Source organism: Notolepis coatsorum (genome assembly GCF_963971535.1).
Source record: "Notolepis coatsorum genome assembly, chromosome: 4".
Classification (NCBI taxonomy): Eukaryota; Metazoa; Chordata; class Actinopteri; order Aulopiformes; family Paralepididae; genus Notolepis; species Notolepis coatsorum.
In genome coordinates, this window is record NC_140168.1 from 138385709 (window position 1) to 138410474 (window position 24766).

Genomic DNA, 24766 nt, shown 5'->3' on the forward strand with positions numbered 1-24766 from the left:
CGAAGAAATAGTTGAAAACTGTCGAAAGTGTGGTTATTTTTTTTCCACAACTGAGGTAGGTAGATTACATTTTTTTTATTTGCAATTAATTTCAAGGCAACTAGGCAGCAACAATCTCGAACACATGAAAACCCTGAAAAAAGTCAAACCATCAGCTGATCACCGGCACAGGTACTCATCCATGTTAGGAGCACTGCATGATGAATTTTCAAGGCGTTTTTAAGATTTCAAAAAGGTTGAGGATGAAATGCAGCTGGTTTCCTCTCCCTTTAACTGTAGTGTTGATAGTGCACCCACTGATGTTCAGCTTGAACTCATTGGGTCTCATTCCCGAAAATGTTTCAAAGATATATTCTGGAAGACTTATCTTGGAACCACTGAGACATAATCAATGACAAGTTCACTCTGAGTCCTGAACGTGCTGGTAATATGTCTTAAGTGGCTGAAAAGGTTGCACAAATTATATGATCTGATATCTGCTTGGAGAATGGCATTATGTCTTAAACTCGAAAGCGCGTTCCCGTTCAGGTCATTTGCATACAAAACAACGCCTCCAGAGCTCCTTATAAGGCAACTAGTGACGCAGCTGTGTGCAAATGGAATGGCGGAAGTGCTTTGCGAGTCTTGCGAGCCGCGTGATTACGAAACCTAGCATCAGTCAGTGCCAATCAGAGAGCGTCTCCGAGAAATGCGGCTAGGTTTCGTAATCACGCTTGCGCACCATCAAAACTAGATTAGATTCATGTATTGGCATCATATACAGCTTGCGGTACACCTGCCGCAGCGTGCACGCACACACACACACGCGCGCGCAGTACTGTATATGAATGAATGAATGAATGAAATATAATATATATAACCTACGGCGGGAGTAATGAATGAACGCAGTATGGCTTATTATTCCATAATTAAGCCTATATGCTACTGTTCATTCGTAGGCGCACACAAGACTTGTTATGGAATATTAATGCAGTCTATTTCCACCGATTAGCTTTAGTTCTTATTTATTTATCATAAGATAAATATTATCAAATATTTATTGTCATTTCAGTGTTGGTGTATAGGCTATATAGTGTATTTCAATATAAGTTTAATTGATTAATGATATATACAAAGGAATGCAGGTTTATAGCTATATCAACCCCCTCCAATGTACAGTAAATGACCAAGTATGGTTTTGTCAATATTCCAATGTACAGTTTTGCTTGTACAGTGTAAGTCTATCCCCCACCCACCCCTCCTACCCAACCTCCTCCAACAGTTTCTACGTCAAATGTACTCTCTTTTCTGGACTCTTTTTGTATCACTACAAATACTACTGTATTTGCAAATCTGGTATGTCATAAATGTCTATCTGTGTCGTGTGTGTCATATATGTTATGATGAATTGAAAATGGGGGACCCTGATGTAAACAAGATAAAATTCTTTCTCTGGTCTGCATCCCCTTATGTAATTGAGCTGTACTGTACTGTACCCATTCTGCAATCTGTTAATAAAGTTTTCAATCAATCAATCAATCAAACAAAGGTCTGTCCCATTGTATACCAATCAATGGGATACATTGCATGTTGACCTGCATTCTTTCAAATGTATATAATTAATCATTAAAACAGATGTGTAACAAATAAGAAATACAAATTGCACAGAAGGCATTAAATAATTATTATTTTCAATCATTTCACAATAATTGCATAATTGTGTTTGAATATCTGAGTAATTAAAGTAATTATACATTTGTCCAAAATAGCTGGTTCAGATATGGTTAAGCAGCTGCCCTGTGATCAGATGAATCCATATTATTTATTTTTCCGACATCAAATGCATAATTTCTTATCGTACAAATATTGTCATATTTATTTTAATTATGATTAAGTAATTAATTCCAAGGAGGCCTGTAGCGTTGGCGTGAAGGAATCACTATGAGAACACAGTCTGTCAAGTTATAATGACATTTTTAATTAGTCAATCAATCATGAGATTTGATCGTGGCTGAGAGCAGATTTAAGAGTGCTCCTCAGCACTCTTAAATCTGCTCTCAGCCACGATCAAATCTGATCTCAGGAAAATTTGGGGACTCCCACTCCCAGCCCTAATATGTCTTAAATGGGCCAAAATCTGACGAAAATGTTTGCCGTAACTTCGTCACTACTGAAAGAGCACTTTAAGTCAGCATCACTGCTAGAGTTCTACTCTGCTCTCAAGGAGGATAACTTTCCAAACATGAGGAGACATGCTCAGAAGATGTTGGTTCTCTTTGGATCCACATACATATGTGAACAGACATTCTCAGTCATGAAGTTTACCAAATCCAGGTACAGATCCTCTCTCACTGATGAACATCTGTCAGCTGTGCTTCGTATCTCCACCTCAGACATTCAACCTGACTTTGATGGACTTGTTAAAGCTCAAAAGAGACTGGATTTCGCACACTGAATGAAAAAAAAAGAACTGAATAACACTAAAATGTGGAAATATAACAAGTGAAATGGGACACTTGATCCTTTTCTTTTTTTCTGCACAGTAAAAAAAAAGAACTGAAGAACACTAAAATGTGGAAATATAACAAGTGAAATGGGACACATTCCTTTTTTTGCACAGTTCTGAAAACATTAAATGTTTAATATAGGCATGTAAAGTCAAAAAGGCTACAAAACTGGGACACTTTTCTATACACAGTTACACAGTTCAGTGACATGTCTTGTTTATTTTGGCTACAAAGATGATGTGATGTCTTTAGAAAGCTAAGAAGATCCTTGTTTCAATAGTATATGAAACTCAAAATGCCCTTTGTATTAATGTGACTGAAAATGAGTTAAATGTTTCACATTTTGTTTATTATTTTGGAAATTCTATTTGAATAAATGATATTTTTGAAAGCTAACCTTACCTTTTAATTGCCAAATAATAACATACACTCTTACCAGCGGTCAAAACAATGCCATTTACTGCTTTTTATATAGAAATAAAATTTATATTATGCATAATTGAGTTCGGAATTTTGGCCCGGCCCTCCAAAATATTTTCAGTTGCTCATTTGGCCCCCTGGGGAAAATAATTTACCACCCCTGCTCTAGCTCGTCCACCCTGCCAGTCCAAGTATTCAAGCTGTCTTCCACGGAGGTCAGACACTCGGCATGGTCATTAATCGACGTCCAGAGGCTGTCGAGTTTGGTTTCGAGCGAGGCAGCGGACGCTCTGATTTAGTTGGTTAAGGATTGCCTGAGCTCTTCAATTAGCCCAGCAATGGCGGTTATATCAGCGGGAGCGTCGTCCTTCTTGGATTCATTTCTCAGTTGTTTTGTCGCCATTATGGTTCTTGCAGCCAAAATAAATAGGTAGAAACATAAAGGGGGTATATACAAAAAGGTTTAACCGAGTTGAAAATATAAAAAGAGGCTTTTAGGACTAAATATAAAAATACGGGAGTCACATCGTGGCAATGAGCGACTACTCCATCCTCGACCCGGAACCGGAACCGTGATAGTAAAGGGTTAACCTTCTGTTTTGCGGCAGTGAAAGGGTTAAGGCCACAGAGTCCAGAGCATAAGACAAAAGCACAGATCCAGAGTCAGTGGGTAAGATGAAGCACTATGGGAACTTCACATGTCTTTGCTAAAGATGAAGCCATGAGGCAGAGTGATGCTGAATGATACTGCTCTGGCATGAATCTTTGTGCAGAGCGATGGGTTGATTGCCAACAAATTATATAAATATATACATTTATATATTTATATTTACTGCATATATATATATCCATATCTGTCTGAATATACCTGCCTATAATCCTACGAATAACCTACTTATACACATGCATATATAACCCATACAACTCTGCATGATAGCATGTACAATAATGCTGTATATACCATATATATATATATATATGTATTCTTACCGTATATATATCTGTCTGTACATATAATCCTTACACAGATCCAGAGACAGTGGGTACAATTAAGCATTAGGGGAACTTCCCATGTCTTTGTTAAAAATGCAAACAAATGTCTCCAATGTGTATATTATTGTCTCTCCATGTTGAACATAGGGACCTGCTTCTTATTGGTGAGTGCATGGTGCAGGGGAGCATGACTCTGCAGTGCTCCGAGCAGAGGGAGGGAGGGAGGGTGTGGTCACTGCGGCCTGCTGTCGTCTCATTGGCCTTGTCAGCCAGTGATTGAAAGGGTCACGGATCGTCTAGCAAGACTGCAATCTCGTGACGTAAGTGCAAATCAATCCCCGTTGGAAAATATTATAGAGTTCTGCTAGGCCCCCCCATCCCCCACCACTGGGTCTGGAAGTATTTTCACTATATTACATCGTAACACAGAAACCCACAGTTCTTTCAGAGATTGTAGAGGAGTTGCATGTTGGTTATTTAGTATGAAATTAACATAGTATAACATATAACGTATTCATATCTGTCTAAATATATTGCATATAATACTTCTATATACCTACACCTGCATATAACCTGTAACTGAGGGGTACAATTCCCTGACTGTATTGATAAGTATGGTATCATTAAACCACTACCGCTTTATGTACTTTAATTACTGGCCATACAGTACACGATATATGAATATGATGAACACTTCCCACAATGAAATCGGTTCCAAACAAAGGTATAATCAAGTATTTAATGGAGCAAAAGGTACATAGGATACTTTACATTATTCTTTGAATGCACTTGTAAGGCAAAGGAATGTGCGTAGGCAAATCAACAGCGAATGTCCATTATCTGGTTACGCAGGAGGTAATTATACAACCTGAATCTTAGGGAATTATATCTATGGTACACTAGTAATATAGCGGGAGGTACTGGAAGGGGTTCCCCCTGGTTGTAAGCCAGCAGGGGTAGAAGATCTGTCGGTAGTAGAACGTCTGGTCAACGATGACTAAGGAGACTCCAGGTACAGAAGCCGGTGCAATAGCCTCTTGATCCACAGACGAATACAGCTGTTCTCCGTAGACTGTAGCTCCACAGTGAAGAAAGCTAGTCGGCCTCAGGCTCTCTGAGGCGCCGACTCGACTTGACTCCTCGCGGGATAAATCCAACACGTGCAGGCGTCGGCGATTATCCGCTCCATAAATCACAGGACCAAAGCAAATATATTCCAGCCGCAAAGGGCTATGTAGTCGTCGGGTAGATTAATCCAGTGTACATGTCCATACGGTTCTCGTCTAGGTCTCCTCGGGTGAAAGCGCCATGTGGTCAGCCCAGCCTGGATAAGAACTCTAGCTAATACGAGGAAGCGTTGGAGATGCTGGTCACTGTAGAACTTTAACCGCACGATACACTATACACAAATAGACTATTAATGACTTAATAGAAATATGTCGCACTCGACGGTATAGCGCCAAACTCTGACAATTCAGTTATTAATTCGCACGCGGTCTCAATGCTCTATTCTGGGGCCAAACAGGCCATACTTCACCGCACGTTGTATCGTGGGTGAGGCTTCAACTTATTGGTAACATACTAAGGCTAAGAAGGGCTTCTATATTCACCAGCGCCGTATTTATACGCACGGTGAACAAACTAGTACCAATCTCATTTCTGTCGCGTATCCCTGGGCAAAGCCGGGCATGTCCAGACACGTCTTGACGGTGACTTTGAACCTGACTCCGGAGGCCGGTCCCTGGCGCCGGTGGACCGCTGTCCAATAGGAGAATGAACTATTATGGTCTGGGCTAAAGGGATATTCCGTGTATATGTACAAGGAATATACAGGGGATATCAAACGATATACAAATACTATGCAATATATATCAATAAATAAATATATATATTCGGTTTAATCTGATCCTTTGTAACAGCCGCCCCCTAATTAGTCCCACCTAATTAGCTAAGCAGAGACAGATTAACCGCACTGTCCACTACTCAATGTCTGTTGTGAGGGGTCGGTCAGTTCACAAAGTCATGGGGTCATGGTCGTCATCGATGGTATCGGGGAGCCTTGGCAGTTCTATTAGCCTCGCCACGGGTCGGGTGTAGATCCGCCCTTGGACGAGCACTTCGGCTGCTCGGACCTTTCCGTCGGCACCAGTGATCACTTTGCTTACGCGGCCAGCCGGCCACATAGCTCGGGGTAGTGACTGGTCGATAATCATGACGACTGTTCCTTCTGTCAAATTGTCTCTCTCTTTCACCCATTTCTGGCGGGTCTGTAGAGACGGTAGATAGTGGAGTAGGAAGCTGTTCCAAAACTTGTCAGCCAATACTTGACTGTACCTCCACATTCTTCGGCCGTTCGCTTCTTCAGGCCTGTACATTGTCTGTGGTAGCGTGGGGTCCAGCCGCCCCATCAAGAGTGTGTTGGGGGTGACTGGGTCGACATCTGCTACATCACTTGAGACGTAACCGAGGGGCTTTGAGTTCAATACTCCCTCGATCTCCGTGAGGACTGTCATTAGGACTTCTTCCGCCACGGTCTGGGCCCCAAGCACGGCGTACAGGGCTGTCTTTATTGAACGTACTTCTCGTTCCCAAGTTCCACCGAAGTGAGGTGCATTCGGGGGATTAAACTGGAAGTCAATCTGGGATGGAGCGAGGTGGGTCTTAAGTTCTGGGCCCATAGCTTGGAAGCTCTCTCTCAGCTCTCTTTCTCCGCCTTTGAAGTTTGTCCCGTGATCAGACAACAATATAGACGGTTTGCCTTTCCGCAATGTGAATCTTCGGAAGGCCATAAGGAATGAGTCTGTGCTCATGGTTGGAAGGAGTTCTATATGCATCGCTCGGGTGGTCATGCATTTGAATACAATACCCCACCACTTCTCGGTTCCTCTTCCTTTCTTTATATACAGCGGGCCGAAACAGTCCATACCGGTGGAGTGAAAGGGCTTGTCGCCGAGTCGGAGGCGACAGGGAGGTAGGTCAGCCATCCGGGGTATACTGGGCTGCGCTCGCCACTTACGACAGTCTAGACAGGTTCGCTGGAAGCGCCGCACTGCTTCTCTCCCTTGCAGTATCCAATAACGACGTCTGATCTCCGCGAAGACTCTCTCTGCCCCGGCGTGATGCACATCCTCGTCGTATTTCTTTATGATCAGCTCTGTGACCTTGTGTCGGCTGTTTAAGACTATCGGGTACTTGACGTCATCCGGTAAGTCTGGAGCTCTCCGCAGACGACCACCCACTCTGATGAGACCATGGGCGTCGCTCTCGGGGGCTAGGTGGAACAGTCTGCTGTCTGATGGGACGGGCTTTGCTCCCTGTAGACAGTCTAGCTCATCGGGGAACGAGTCTCTCTGGGCTCGTTGTAGTAGAAGAAGTTCCGCTTCTTCGTAGTCAGCTGCAGTAATGTCAGTAGTGAGCTGAACCTCTGGGTGGTGCCACAGGAATGTCTTTAGCTGCGCACTCTCTAGGGTGAGGCAATCGTCTATGTCGGGGTCTGTGGAGACGAGTGTGTTCAATCCACAGAACATAGATTTCTTGTTTTCTGCCTCCTCTTTACTCGCTTCCCGTGGGGTGGGTGTAGGCCACTCTTCTTCCGGGAGCTTGAGGAACTCTGGCCCGTCACTGTATAGGTTGTGACGGGTGAGGTCATCCAGGGACATTCCCCGGGTGATGACGTCAGCTGGGTTGTGTTTTGTGTCCACATACCTCCAGCTTGCTACTTCTGTTAAATCTTGAATCTCTGTGACTCTGACTCCCACGAAGACCTTGTATCTGCACGAATCAGACCGGATCCATGTGAGTACTGTCGTGGAGTCTGACCACAAGATTGTTCTTTGCACCGGAATGGTGAGTTCACGTTGGATTAACGTGGCGAGTTGCGCTCCTGCTAGGGCTGCGCAGAGCTCTAGACGCGGGATAGATTGTTGCTTTCGTGGGGCTATTCTTGAGCGAGCCAGGATGAAAGCAGTATGTATTTCTCCTCCCTCCTCTCTGGCACGCAAGTAGGCCACCGAACCGTAGGCTACTTCGGAGGCGTCGCTGAAGACGTGCAGGTCCATCTGGCACGTCTCCGGCCTCACTGTGGGTGGGAAGTAGCTGCGGCGTATGTTGACACCTGGGAGTGAGCTGAGTTCCGTCTCCCACTCTCTCCATGTGGATGCAAGGTGCTCGGGCATGGGGTCATCCCAGCCCTGGTCCTCGTCCCACAACGCTCCCACAATCATCCTTGCCCTGGTGGTGCAAGGTAGAATACATCCCAACGGGTCATATTGTCTGGCGAGTGTTCTGTATACACTCCGTCTGGTGGTCGGTAGTGCAGTCGACCTTCCCTGCTCCTTGGTCAGGGGTGTGTGTTTATAATGGAGCGAGTCTGTTTTGAAGCGCCAGACTAGTCCTAATGTCATTTCTTGGGCTTCTCCTGGGATGGTCGCCATCCAGGTCTCGCTGCTTGCTGCCTTGTCCTCGGGGGAGAGGCTGCGCAATACTTGCGGGTCGCTGCTGGCCCACTGCCTGAGATCAAAGCCGCCTTTGATCAGGGAGGCGCGGAGCTTGAGTAGAAGGGCCTCGGCTTCTTCTGGCGTCGAGACGCTTTGCAGACAGTTGTCCACGTAGAAACTATTTCCTACACTTTGTCGGACCTCTTCATCAGCTGCTGGGTCCTCTGCGACGTGTTTTTGCAGTGCAAACGTAGCACAGCATGGGCTGCATGTGGTTCCGAAAGGGAGGACTTCCCATTGATAGATGGCTGGTTGCTCATCCCCGATCCTCTCTCTCCATAGGAACCGCAGCAGGGGCTTGTCCTCCTCCACTAGTCTCACCTGCAGGAACATCCCTTTGATGTCGCCGCTGATGGCCACCTTGTCCTGGCGGAAACGTAGTAACACGCCTAGTAGGGAGGGGCCGAGTGTTGGGCCGGGCAAGAGCTCTTTATTCAGATTTTGTGATCCGATCTGGTAGCTGCAGTTGAACACAATACGATCCTTGCCGTTGTGGTGGACTTTGTGGTGCGGCACGTACCATGATTCGATCGTCTGATCGGCCTCTTTAATGTCAATTTTCTTTATGTGTCCCGCTGTGATTAGCTTGTTAATCTCAGCGCGGTACACAGTCTCTTGAGCGGGGTCTCTGGCTAGGCGCCGCTCTGTGTTCAATAGATACCGCTCCGTCGCTTCTTTTGGGGCGTGGAAGGTGGGCATACCCTCCTGCCTCAGGAGTGGAGTTGCGTATCTCATCACTCCGTTGACTTTGACTCTCTTTGTCCCTTGCTCGAGGAGGGCTATAGCGTAAATGTCTTCCTTGGAACGAATGTCTTTCTTTTCGTTCTTAAAGGGCATTGTCTCTAGTGTCCATAGCCTCTCGACATGCTGTAGGAGGGTGGTGTCTTCTTCTGTCACTCTGGAGTGGAGGCAGCTAGTGGCTGCTGTTCGGTTAAGAGACTTAGCGAGGGGGCCTTGTAATGTCCATCCTAGGCAGGTCTCGACTGCTGCAGGACAGCCTCTGGGCCCTGTGTGGACCCGGTCTATCGGGACTATGAGGTCTGCATGGTCGGAGCCTATCAGCAGGGTCGGGGTGGCACCGTCTATGAGCGGGATAGGTAGTTGACGCAGGTGCACATATTTATCCATCAGCTTGGCGATGGGGTAGGTGTACTGCGACAGGCCTATTTCTTGGCTGGTGAAAGCATTAGTAATCATATACCATCTCTCTGGCTGCCCGCTTGCTGCGATAGTGAAGGAGACATTCTCGCCCTTTATCGTCTTTAGATCTCTTCTTATTGTCCGAATCGTCATCTGGTTTTCGCTCCCCCGCAGCCCCAGCTGGGCCGCAGCGGACGCGAGGAGAAGGGTCTTCTCTGACCCGTCGTCAAGGACGGCGTAAGTGTCCATGACCTTGTCTTGGTAACTCAGTGTTACGCGGACCACCTTTAAGAGCACCCGGGCGCCCCCGCTGCTGGCGGGGTCAATGTACATAACACTTGCCTTTGTGCTGCTTGAGGGTGCAGGCTTTCTTCTGTTACTGTCGTGTAGGACATCTAGGTGGGCTCCGTCACACCGACTACACCTCTTCTTTAAGCGGCAGTCGGCTGCCATGTGACTGCGCGCACCCACCTCGTCGGCGGTCATCTTCTTGAACGTGTCACATTGTGACAACCAGTGTTCCTTTTCGCAGTACGGGCACACCATCTTCCACTTCTCTTTCATCGAGGGGGTACTGTGGTTCTTGCTGCTCGGTACTGGTTCTGATTGGTGCATGACGGTCACCAATCTTCGGCCATCGTTTGCTCTCCTAGGTCCCTCTCTGGAGCTTGGGGTGCTCCGCATGAACGTATCCAACCGTAGGCTGTTGACTTCTCTCGCCAGGAAGTCGGCTAGGTCTAGGAGGGATGGCTCGGGACCGTTAGGATCACGGTGGTCTCTTTGCCGCCTGAAGCGCTCTTGTCGGGCGGGCGGAAGCTTCTCTAAAATCCTCTCGACATTAGAGTTCGCGTACAGTTCGTGCATACCCTTTTCTCTTTGCGCCCCCAGCATCCCTACCAGGGATTGTACCCTGATAGACAGGTCATCTAGTGAGCGATTGTCTGTGGCTGGGGGTAGGCGGTCAATATGCCTTATCTCTTGTATTACGTAGTCCCATATGCGTCCATATCTTTGGTCGAGTGCTGCTAGAGCCGCTGTGTATGGGGTAGTAGAGGTGGTATAGGCCAGCGCTATATTGTGCGCTCGGGGCACCTTGAGGTGCTTCAGTAGGATAGCATACTTGTACGGTTCGTCAGGTACATCGGACATCATTGTCTCTAAGCACATTCGTAGCTCCGTGTACTGTGCTCTGTTCTCGTGGGTGAAGTCCGGAAACGTCGGTGTGCCAATGTATGATGCCATGGATGGCTGGCACATCGGTGAGCGTTGGAAGAGAGGCCTCCTAGGTGAGTCTCCTCTTACGCCTCTTGGTGGGCTGGTACCTGCTGGGTACCATGGCCCGCGTATCCAGGTGCTATTCCTCGGGGCTGGTCGTGCGTCAAGCTCACCCGTGAATTGAGTCGGGGGTCTGTAGCGCAGAGCCGCGGGGGTAGAGCCTGGGCTGTACTGGACCTCCTGGTCCTGTGGAGTACTGTGCTGCTGTCGGGCTTGACTCTCCTCCTCTCCCTCTTCTTCTTCCTCTGGCAGGTCGTCTAGATCCTGTAGTCGTCTATTTAGCCTCTCCGCGGTGTAGACCGTTTCTTCCTTGTAGCTGGTCCTCGCGTGGACCGGTCGGGGAAGGAGTTCGGAGGGGGGTATAGGCTCTCTCTGGTGGTCGGGCTCAGGGTCGCTTGATCGGGTAGGGGAGGGTGCCCTTGACCCGTGTCTTGACGAGGCCCTGGAACCCCGTGCGGAGGGAGGGGGTGTCGCCCTGGCGATCAGCTGCTCCATTATCTGCGCTTGTAATCGGTCGCGCTCGGCTTCGCGCTTGGTGAGAGCGAGGTCGCGCTCTGCTTCTCTTTGGGCACCGGCAGCGGCGCGCTGGGCTTTGGCGGCGGCGCGCTCTGCTTCTCTTTGGGCACCGGCAGCGGCGCGTTGGGCTTCGGCGGCGGCGCGCTCTGCTTCGGCCCGGTCTCTTACCATATTCTCTTCCGCCTGAAGGCGTCTAATCTCTAGACGTATATGATCTTCGTCGCTCCGTTGCTGCGCTTGAAGGCGTTCTCTTTCCATGGAAGAATGTTCGCGCTCACTAAGCGTCTGTGCTTGGAGTCGATCGCGCTCTGTTGAGGCTGCTAGGCTGGCGAGGAATGCCTGTGCCAGCATCTTGTCCGCCTCGCTGGGGGAAGACGCTGGTTGAGGTGATCCGCTCCTGGCAGTACTCGTTGGAGATCTGTTCTCCTGTGGCGAGTCCTGGAGATCCATCTCCGGGGTGCTCTCCTCTTCTTGTAGCGGGTAGAGTTCCATCCCTGGAGAGCTGTCTTTATCCTGGAGCTCTCCGGGGACTACTTCTTCGGTCTTGGCGGGGGGTAAAGTCGTGTCAGGTCCCTTCTGGTCCCTACCGTGAGCTTGGTCAGTTACGTTAGAACCCACTAGGGCCTCTATTGGCGGGGTAGCCTGGGCGATAGGGTCGGACATAATTTTACTATCTACTTTTTCCGCGTTTACCATCTGTAGAAGGCTAGGTAGTATATTGGCAACGTAATCCTCTAAGTACTGAGGTGTCTGCCGTCTACGCTGCGGGCGATCTACTTTAGGAGAACCGTTTTGTGGAGTGTTCATCATAGGCCATGTCAATATTAATACCGCTATATTAATATTACACTAGTTACCCTCCGGCTCGAAGGACCAATTGTAACTGAGGGGTACAATTCCCTGACTGTATTGATAAGTATGGTATCATTAAACCACTACCGCTTTATGTACTTTAATTACTGGCCATACAGTACACGATATATGAATATGATGAACACTTCCCACAATGAAATCGGTTCCAAACAAAGGTATAATCAAGTATTTAATGGAGCAAAAGGTACATAGGATACTTTACATTATTCTTTGAATGCACTTGTAAGGCAAAGGAATGTGCGTAGGCAAATCAACAACGAATGTCCATTCTCTGGTTACGCAGGAGGTAATTATACAACCTGAATCTTAGGGAATTATATCTATGGTACACTAGTAATATAGCGGGAAGTACTGGAAGGGGTTCCCCCTGGTTGTAAGCCAGCAGGGGTAGAAGATCTGTCGGTAGTAGAACGTCTGGTCAACGATGACTAAGGAGACTCCAGGTACAGAAGCCGGTGCAATAGCCTCTTGATCCACAGACGAATACAGCTGTTCTCCGTAGACTGTAGCTCCACAGTGAAGAAAGCTAGTCGGCCTCAGGCTCTCTGAGGCGCCGACTCGACTTGACTCCTCGTGGGGTAAATCCAACACGTGCAGGCGTCGGCGATTATCCGCTCCATAAATCACAGGACCAAAGCAAATATATTCCAGCCGCAAAGGGCTATGTAGTCGTCGGGTAGATTAATCCAGTGTACATGTCCATACGGTTCTCGTCTAGGTCTCCTCGGGTGAAAGCGCCATGTGGTCAGCCCAGCCTGGATAAGAACTCTAGCTAATACGAGGAAGCGTTGGAGATGCTGGTCACTGTAGAACTTTAACCGCACGATACACTATACACAAATAGACTATTAATGACTTAATAGAAATATGTCGCACTCGACGGTATAGCGCCAAACTCTGACAATTCAGTTATTAATTCGCACGCGGTCTCAATGCTCTATTCTGGGGCCAAACAGGCATACTTCACCGCACGTTGTATCGTGGGTGAGGCTTCAACTTATTGGTAACATACTAAGGCTAAGAAGGGCTTCCATATTCACCTGCGCCGTATTTATACGCACGGTGAACAAACTAGTACCAATCTCATTTCTGTCGCGTATCCCTGGGCAAGGCCGGGCATGTCCAGACACGTCTTGACGGTGACTTTGAACCTGACTCCGGAGGCCGGTCCCTGGCGCCGGTGGACCGCTGTCCAATAGGAGAATGAACTATTATGGTCTGGGCTAAAGGGATATTCCGTGTATATGTACAAGGAATATACAGGGGATATCAAACGATATACAAATACTATGCAATATATATCAATAAATAAATATATATATTCGGTTTAATCTGATCCTTTGTAACATAACCCATATAACTATGATATGATGATAGCATGTGCAATAATACATAATAATGCTATATATACCGTATATATATATTTATTATGTCCGTATATATCCACATCTGTCTGAATATACCTGCATATAATTATTCTCTCTATATATATATTTATTATTACCGTATATATTGTGAAGAGCCTTGTGGTGTTCAGGCTCGACACGGACCAAAACAAACAATTCCAATGTCCACACAAACACAATTTTAATAAACAAATGATATATATTGATCTGCAGTACAAGTCCGATGGGCAATAGAGTGATCATATAACAGTCCAGGGTCAATACACGTTCCAGGCTCTCGTACAAAAAGGGAATGTTCAATACTCAGGGTTTGTCGTCCGGTCCAGGGTCAGTTTCACAAGGGGGTATCTCAGCCAGTCTAGGGTCCAGTAACACAAACACCTTCTCGCTCTAACCTCTCCTTCATACTACCTCTTAACTCACAAACTCAGTATCTCACTCTCTCTACGAACTCTGCTCCTTCCTCAACTCCACTCAACTCTTCTCTGTCTCTCCTAGGGTTTTAAACTATGGGTGTCTCTGTGTGTGTGTGTGTGTGTGTGTGTGTGTGTGTGTGTGCGTGCGTGCGTGCGTGCGTGCGTGCGTGCGTGTGCGTGCGTGCGTGCGTGCGTGGGGGGGGGATGTGGGTGATCACGTGGTGCACAGGTGTATTCCATCAGTCCTAATCAACTCCTTAATTAACTCCCCTCCTCTCGTGGTAGTAGTATCTCCTGTCATCCACAAGGCCATGGGAAGGGTGGTGATATCTGCCACAATATATATATAGTAGGGGATACAGTGTAGACCACTGCTGTGGACCAGGCTGATCAGAGATACAGTGTAGACCACTGCTGTGGACCTGGCTGATCAGAGATACAGTGTAGACCACTGCTGTGGACCTGACTGATCAGAGATACAGTGTAGACCACTGCTGTGGACCTGGCTGATCAGAGATACAGTGTAGACCACTGCTGTGGACCAGGCTGATCAGAGATACAGTGTAGACCACTGCTGTGGACCTGGCTGATCAGTAGGGGATACAGTGTAGACCACCGCTGTGGACCAGGCTGTACAGTAGGGGATACAGTGTAGACCACTGCTGTGGACCAGGCTGTACAGTACGGGATACAGTGTAGACCACTGTACTGTACAGTACGGGATACAGTGTAGACCACTGCTGTGGACCAGGCTGATAAGTACGGGATACAGTGTAGACCACTGCTGTGGACCAGGCTGTACAGTACGGGATACAGTGTAGACCACTGTGGACCAGGCTGATCAGTACAGGATACAGTGTAGACCACTGCTGTGGACCAGGCTGTACAGTACGGGATACAGTGTAGAGCATTGCTGTGGACCAGGCTGTACAGTACGGGATACAGTGTAGAGCATTTCTGTGGACCAGGCTGTACAGTACGGGATACAGTGTAGACCACTGCTGTGGACCAGGCTGATCAGTACGGGATACAGTGTAGACCACTGTACTGTACAGTACGGGATACAGTGTAGACCACTGCTGTGGACCAGGCTGATCAGACCACTGCTGTAGACCAGGCTGATCACTGCTGTAGACCAGGCTGATCAGACCACTGCTGTAGACCAGGCTGATCAGACCACTGCTGTAGACCAGGCTGATCAGACCACTGCTGTAGACCAGGCTGATCAGACCACTGCTGTAGACCAGGCTGATCAGACCACTGCTGTGGATCAGACGCAGCTGCTTTATAACAGGAGATATTGTATGAATGAATGAATGAATGAATGAATGAATGAATGAATGAATGAATGAATGAATGAATGAATGAATGCATGAATCAATCAATCAATCAATCAATCAATCAATCAATCAATCAATCAATCAATCAATCAATCAATCAATGATTTTATTTCGGTCTTCTTTTACAAAGCATAGTAGTAGAACATTTAAAAATAACGAAAACATTAAATAAAATGACCGAAAAGGTGTCGGCTGAAGCCGAGGCTTATAATTGCCTACCCTTTTTACGTTACACTATTTACACAAAAAAAGATATACAAAAAATAAACATAATTCAGTACATCATTTAGCAAAGGTTACAAACGTTTAATAGTTGTATGTACAAAACGTATACACATTTATTTGTGTTTTTTTTTTATATTTTTCTTATATATATATATATATATATGTTTTTTCTTTTTCTTTTTTCTTTTTCCCTTTGTCACTATTTGAATACAGTTATGTTATAGATCAAATATAATTAGGATAATAATGAGGTTTTATATTTATGTATCACCTTATATTTGAGTAATTTCTTAAAAGTATGTAGCGAACTACACATTTTTACTTGTGTGTAAATGGTGTGTTTTCCGTGGCAGGCGTCTCTAGCCAACAGTAAATGATGTACCTGCTCATGCACAGGAGCCTCAGCACTGACTTCAACATGACCTTTGACCCCTAACTTACTACATTGAATGTTGCGTCTGTCCACCATGTTTGTTATTGTTGTTTTTCGCTCTATGTAAAGCGACCTTCGGTTTTCTGAAAGGTGCTACACCAAGTTATTATTATTATTATTATTATTATTATTATTATTATTATTATTATTATTATTATTATTATTATTATTATTATTATTATTATTATTATTATTATTATTATTATTATTATTATTATTATTATTATTATTATTATTATTATTATTATTATTATTATTATTATTATTATTATTATTATTATTATTATTATTATTATTATTATTATTATTATTATTATTATTATTATTATTATTATTATTATTATTATTATTATTATTATTATCATATGTTTACAGGCCCCGTTCCCCGTACCTGGCTAACTGAGTTAGCCGGATAATTTCCAGCATAGCTTGACTTAAGCCAGACCTTTCTGTTCCCCGAAGTCGGATTTTCGAAATCACCATGGTAACAGATCAGAAAGTTTGAACCTGGTCCGGAGCAGGGTTAAGTTCAGTTAGCTGGATAACCTGCATGGCCACGCCCTCGCAAAGAAATGCCAGCTCGCTTCCTGAAATATTTCTCACAGTCTAGACCCCATTATACCATTCTGAATTATGTTTTTGTGCTTCGTTTTCCTAGAGGGGGCTTTTGAAATGTATAATAATAGAACTAAATGCTGATAATAAATCATATTCAGCCTATAGATTTACTTTGTCCTAAATAAAAGAATGCACGTCATATACGGCGCTCGGAGTCGCGATACACGCTGCATGTGGTTACTTTAATAACGGCGCATTGCAAATGTGAATCCCGCAGGATATTTTTAATGAATGAAACCTATCGGCCGTTTGGCTCTGATTAGTTTCATATATTCTCCGCTGTAGATTTGCTTAACGGAGCGCCCGGATTGTGTTTCATTCAAGCATAAAATTGAAGTGTCTATGCGTGGATTGTGGTCTTTGTGGATTATGAATTACGAGGAATCTGAGGATTGTTGAATTGTATCATCACTCACACGTTATTGTGATATTGTAACTGGGATTAAAATGTCTGATGAGAATGAGATGCGCTGTTTGACGTATTTGAGCAATTGAATGAGCCGTTGACGTCACATTAATGCATTTGAGAATAAAGAGATAAAACTTCATTCAAAAGAAAAATATTCGAAACACGGGTTTCTTGTATTGATGGATACACAATGGATATATCCCGTCTGGCACAGTGGTGCAACGGCTAGTGCTCACTCCTGTCAAGCGGACGACCCTAGTTCGAAACCCCGCGTTTCCAAAAAAAAATGTTGGAATATAATATTAAGACTATACACAAAAGTAGCCTAGTTTTAAGTTAAAATATTATAAATCTACATGCATTGAGGATGTCATTCTTTATATAGCTCTCAAAGTGCACCAAATTGAAGCATTTACATTGCAATAAGAAGAAAATAAATTAGAAAAGACGGGGATTCGAACGCGGGTCGTCCGCGTGAGAGACATAAGGACCATCCATCACACCATGGTGCCAGACAAATAAAACATCCACCATACATCCATCAATGGATATTAGAGCCGTATCCTAATTCTGAAAGAGTTGAACTAATTATTTTCGCTAGCAAGATCTCATTTGATTATTCAATCCATAAACCTACTGCCAGCAGGCACGTTTAAAGAAATATAATCTGATTGATTGGGGTAATGAGGGATTTAAAATTAGCCTATAGATTATGCATTTAACTTGTCGGCGAGGCTATTGAGCCGTACTGCATTGTACCCATTCTGCAATCTGTTAATAAAGTTTTAAATCAATCAATCAATCAATGCCGTTAGGAAATCAGGATTTCTGCTATCGACACCTGCTGTCTTTTCAACTGAAGCGGCCGCGCGCAATTATCCTGAGTCTCAAGTCTGGTTCGAATGAACGAGACTGAATCAGCGTTCGAGGAACAGGAAAATCCCGGATTCAAACATCGGGTTAATTGAATCTGGATAATGGGACTCTTGATCGACTTAGTTGAACCAGGTACGGGGAATAGGGCCCAGGAGCTCCAGACAGAACGCTCTCCAACTCCATGCTGAGCCATTCACACCTGTGTTTGTGTGACACGGCCCCAATCAAAAGATACATTTATCTACTAATATTATTACTTTTAAATTATTATTATTATTATTATTATTATTATTATTATTATTATTATTATTATTATTATTATTATTATTATTATTATTATTATTATTATTATTATTATTATTATTATTATTATTATTATTATTATTATTATTATTATTATTATTATTATTATTATTATTGTTACTTCAGTTGCAGTTTTACTGGGGCAGCATTTCTTAATCCTAACTAATTGAATCCTACATTTTTTTAATAAATAATAATCACATGATCTTGCGTTAGATAAGATTACATTACATTATTATATCATATTAGATTCAAATGTATTGTCATCATACAGCACAAGTACAGTACAACGAAAATAAGTGCAAATGTAACCGTAAAGGGGAATAGTTTATACAATGTACAGGTGATTAAACTGGGTATAACATATATAAATGAGTACTACTGAGTAATAGTGCTAATCAGATGTATGTACAGAGTTGTAGTATTAATATGTACAGTGATACAGGTATAAAGACACTATGGTAGTAAGCAGTGATGCCACTAACGCGTTACTAAGTAACGCGTTACTGTAATCTGATTACTTTTCCCCGAAAATAGTAATCTAACGCGTTAATCTTTACAAGCCAGTAATCTGATTGCAGTTACTTGTCCAAGTGGCTGTGTGTTACTATTTCGTTACTATCTCATCATAATGCAGGCGGAATGCAGTATTTTCTTTCGTTTTCGACAGTCAAAAATACGTTTGGAGCTGTTTTCCTTGTATTGGGGAGTGACGTCACAGCACGCAACCTCAAGTGTTGTACCATGCTGGTGGGCGCGGCTGTTATTGTTATTATCAGGCTGACCTAAACATAGCGAGCTAGCAGGGAGACGCTCACGCTGGTAACGCTTTCTTGCATTGGAAGTTCAATCACTAGTATACTTAACGTTTGTGTCAGCTAAGCCGGGTCAAAAAAACATTCACTATGCGGAGGAAACAAAATACTGTCTACCGCATCTGGAATATACAGCACAGCACGACCAAACGCCAAACGGATAGAAAAAACACCAAAGCCGAAGCATCGACTTCTACAGGACTCGGAGGTGCACCAGCCAAACAGCAAAAGCTGGATTTCTTTACTGGATTTAAACTTTACTACCCACACTTGAAGTCAGTAGCGGCTCGTGGATGCTTCGCCACTAGGGGCGCTATACCAAACATTTTGCAAACATGTACAAGGCACGCATTGGCGAATATTATCACCATTGCCATCGATCAATATCACAGTCAGTCAAATGCAAGGTCCACGTTTCCAATAGCCCAACACAAACACGCACATCTCTCTCTCTCTCTCTCTCTCACATTTGTATGTCTCGTCATTTTAAACAAGTTACCATTCATTGTCTGAGTGGTTAATTATGCCCCACACGCGGCGAAATTAGAGAGAGAGAGAGAGAGAGAGAGAGCGAGAGAGAGAGCGAGAGAGAGAGAGAGAGAGAGAGAGAGAGAGAGAGAGAGAGAGCGAGAGAAAGAGAGAGACCACGGCGGGTGCAGCATAACAGAGAGAGAGAGAGAGAGAGAGAGAGAGAGAGAGAGAGAGAGAGAGAGAGAGAGAGAGAGAGAGAGAGAGAGAGAGAGAGAGAGAGAGAGAGAGAGAGAGAGAGAGAGCATTAGTTAAGCATTAGCTGAGTGGCTAACAGCAGCTAAAGTTAGCTGAGTTGGCTAAGAGAGAGAGAGAGAGAGAATTAACTCACTTTGTTTAATTGAAACGTGGTCCAAAAAGTGTATGTCCACTGACTGTCCCCCAGACTGTTGTCGATGTATATCCATTCCACTCACTGCCCACTGTCCAGACTCCAGACTGAATCACGAGTTCACAACACAGTCAGTCCTTGAATAAACCGAAGGCGTCTTTTTTTTTCTCTATTGTGAACTGGTTGCTGTTGTTGTTGACGAGTCGACTGAACTGCTGTGATCCGACCAAGAACTACCTCCTCCTGGCGCATTCTCTCTAAGCCAACCTGAGAAATGCGGCTACGGAAAAAAGTACTGGCATCGCGTCGGCCAATCAGAGAGCGTCTCCACGAAAATGCGGCTACGGAAATTCTTCACGCTGCTGCCTAGACCGCTTCAAATCGCGCCCGGATTCCAACATAATAGTCATATTTCAACGCACAACGCGTTACGCACTGATTGGCTGTGACGGATACAGCGATCAAACTGTGACGCGCACTCAGAGCGCTATCGCGTCTAGCCCGGGCCGAGAAATACGAAAAAATAAAAAAATTTAAACAAGTGTGTCACTTCCTGCTCAGGAAAACAAGTGTTTTTTATTTTAAATAATAACGTTATATTGTGCATTGGAAATACAAACATACTTAAAACGAGTAAATATTATTCATTTTAAACATGTTTATATTATTTATAGGGCTATAAAACAAAAAACTAAAACGTTTTTTTTTTCTTCTTCTCTGATTTAACAGGTGGGTCGGCGCCCTAGCGCCCCTAGTGGTAGAGCCGCCACTGCTTGAAGTGCTGATGCACTCTGAAGGACACCCTGCAGGACACGACTGCAGGCCTTCCAGATGCCATAGTGCAGGTATGTTCCACCTTTGAGTTAAACATCTTTTGCATTGCACTATTCATGAACATGGAACACCATACTGCAGTATGTAGGTTGTCAGTAGCACACAATAATAAATAATAATAATAATAATAATAATAATAATAATAATAATAATAATAATAATAATAATAATAATAATAATAATAATAATAATAATAATAATAATAATAATAATAATAATAATAATAATAATAATAATAATAATAACAATAATAATAATAATAATAATAATAATAATAATAATAATAATAATAATAATAATAATAATAATAATAATAATAATAATAATAATAATAATAATAATAATAGCATAGGAGGAGCAGTACCGTTTAATAGACTGTTTTTTAAGAGCATGAGCTTCAGATACTGGATAGACCTTCAAACATAAAGAACATTTTCTTGAAGTATAACACTCCAACCCATCAAGTGCTCCTGTGGAACGGCTTTTTAGTCTGGGAGGGTTGGTGCTCATGCTCACGCCTAGAAGGAACAGACTTTCTGACAAGAGGTTTGAGAAGATTCTGTTACTGAGATATAATCACTGGTTTACTCACCCCTCTCCCCTGTTTCACTAGGAACATTATAACCATATCTGAATAGGGCAGGCCTCAAAGGTAGGCTACATATCAGCCTACATGTGGTGTTATTGACCATTTATCTTTTGTGAAATCTATAGATCTATAGATAGGCCTACCTGCCCTATTAGTACATTTTACTCAAACTGAGTACATTTTACTAAATTTTTTTTTGTCATTCTTATGTTGTGGCAGCAGCAGGTGGGACGACTTTGTAACCTAGTTACTTTCAAAGTAACTAAGTTACTCTGATAATCAAGTAATCAGTAAAGTAACTAAGATTACTTTTTAAAGGAGTAATCAGTAATCAAAGTAATCTGTGGCATCACTGGTAGTAAGTCAGCTGGCCAGCAGTGTAACTAGTAATAGTAGGTAAGAGATATGTACAGATATATAATATCTACAGTTATGTAAGGTAAGGTATATAAGGTATAGATATAGTATCTGCATATATGTTAAAAGGATTATATGCAGGTGTGTACAGACTGATTATGAGCTGCTACCCTCACATAGACTCTTCAGATCACATGTATTACACACAGCTGCTACCCTCACATAGACTCTTCAGACCACATGTATTACACACAGAATACCAGCTGCTAGCCTCACATAGACTCTTCATATCACATGTATTACACACAGAATACCAGCTGCTAGCCTCACATATACTCTTCAGATCACACGTATTACACACAGAATACCAGCTGCTACCCTCACATAGACTCTTCAGATCACATGTATTACACACAGAATACCAGCTGCTAGCCTCACATAGACTCTTCAGATCACATGTATTACACACAGAATACCAGCTTCTACCCTCACATAGACTATTCAGATCACAGGTATTATTACACACAGAATACGAGCTGCTAGCCTCACATAGACTATTCCGATCCCCCAAGTGGAAACTGAAGAGATTCAAAAAAATGAATTTGTGCCACATTCAATGAGCCCACTTAACAAGTAGGATAGAAATGCGATCACAACCTACATGGGGCAGTGTAATATAAAAGAGCTGTGCGATATGAAATAACCTTGGACTTATGGGACTGTGCCACATCAAATGAATAACATTGGTTCGGAGGGAAGGAATGGGTTAATCACATTGTCTCTCTGATGTCTTGTATGTCTGTCTCTGCTGTAACATGGTTGTCTCTCTGATGTCTTGTCTGAATGTCTGTCTCTGCTGTAACATGGTTGTCTCTCTGATGTCTGTATGTCTGTCTGTTCTGTAACATGGTTGTCTCTCTGATGTCCTGTCTGTCTCTGCTGTAACATGGTTGTCTCTCTGATGTCTTGTCTGTATGTCTGTCTCTGCTGTAACATGGTTGTCTCTCTGATGTCTTGTCTGTCTCTGCTGTAACATGGTTGTCTCTCTGATGTATTGTCTGTATGTCTGTCTCTGCTGTAACATGGTTGTCTCTCTGATGTCTTGTATTCATGTCTGTCTCTGCTGTAACATGGTTGTCTCTCTGATGTCTTGTCTGTATGTCTGTCTCTGCTGTAACATGGTTGTCTCTCTGATGTCTTGTCTGTATGACTGTCTCTGCTGTAACATGGTTGTCTCTCTGATGTCTTGTCTGTATGTCTGTCTCTGCTGTAACATGGTTGTCTCTCTGATGTCTTGTCTGTATGTCTGTCTCTGCTGTAACATGGTTGTCTCTCGGGTGTCTGTATGTCTGTCTCTGCTGTAACATGGTTGTCTCTCTGATGTCTTGTCTGTATGTCTGTCTCTGCTGTAACATGGATGTCTCTCTGATGTCTGTATGTCTGTCTCTGCTGTAACATGGTTGTGTCTCTGGTGTCTTGTCTGTATGTCTGTCTCTGCTGTAACATGGCTGTCTCTCTGATGTCTTGTCTGTATGTCTGTCTCTGCTGTAACATGGTTGTCTCTATGATGTCTTGTCTGTATGTCTGTCTCTACTGTAACATGGTTGTCTCTCTGATGTCTTGTCTGTATGTCTGTTCTGTAACATGGTTGTCTCTCTGATGTCTTGTCTGTATGTCTGTCTCTGCTGTAACATGGTTGTCTCTCTGATGTCTTGTCTGTATGTCTGTCTCTGCTGTAACATGGTTGTCTCTCGGATGTCTGTATGTCTGTCTCTGCTGTAACATGGTTGTCTCTCTGATGTCTTGTCTGTATGTCTGTCTCTGCTGTAACATGGATGTCTCTCTGATGTCTGTATGTCTGTCTCTGCTGTAACATGGTTGTGTCTCTGGTGTCTTGTCTGTATGTCTGTCTCTGCTGTAACATGGCTGTCTCTCTGATGTCTTGTCTGTATGTCTGTCTCTACTGTAACATGGTTGTCTCTCTGATGTCTTGTCTGTATGTCTGTTCTGTAACATGGTTGTCTCTCTGATGTCTTGTCTGTATGTCTGTCTCAGCTGTAACATGGCTGTCTCTCTGATGTCTGTATGTCTGTATCTGCTGTAACATGGTTGTCTCTCTGATGTTTTGTCTGCATGTCTGTCTCTGCTGTAACATGGTTGTCTCTCTGATGTCTTGTCTGTATGTCTGTTCTGTAACATGGTTGTCTCTCTGATGTCTTGCCTGTATGTCTGTTCTGTAACATGGTTGTCTCTCTGATGTCTTGTCTGTATGCCTGTCTGTTCTGTAACATGGCTTTTTTGTGTTTTCTCTTTTGTAACACAGTAGCCTACTCTGTGTGTTCCAACACAAAACACATTTCTGTACCAACAGACAATAGATAATGATCTAATCTGATCTAATCGAATTAAGTGTTTTCCTGCTTTTGGTCCGATTGCTTTCACAAACGAACCGCTCCGGGGCTTGATTCAACTTAACAAGGCAGGAGAGAAAGCGCCCCCTAGAGCCCCTGGATGGTATTAATCTCTCCTTTTAAAGTGGATTATAATAGCATTCCCTCTTTGTGTTATGATCTCCGGGGAAAATCATTCCAACTGAAAATGAAAGCGAGCCTTTGAATGAGGGAAGAGAAAACGGTCAATCCCTCCGCCACTCCTCGTGTTGCTTACAGGTGACACAGTCCTTTATTCGTGCTTTAGTCAATAGCGGGGGGATCGATTCCACTGCTGTACATATGCGGCAGAGCAAGAGCCTTTGTTTGAGATAGCCGGTGGAAATCAATGGTTAAGTGGTTTTGGTTTTAGCCCTGGTTGGTTGCCGGGTGAGTGAGTGAGCGAGCGAGTGATTGAGTGAGTCAGAAATAGTGTTTCGCTAAGTCATCCTCAGCGTTTGTTTTAACTGCAGTGGAGTAGGCTTACCAAAATGGGCGTGGTTTGACACATCAGGATCATATCAGGTACGTTAAAATTAGGCCTGGCTGTCCCCGACTAAGGATTTGTATAGTCGACTTTGATTGGCCAAAATGTGCCGATAGTCGACTAAGGATTTGTATAGTCGACTTTGATTGGCCAAAATGTGCCGCTAGTCGA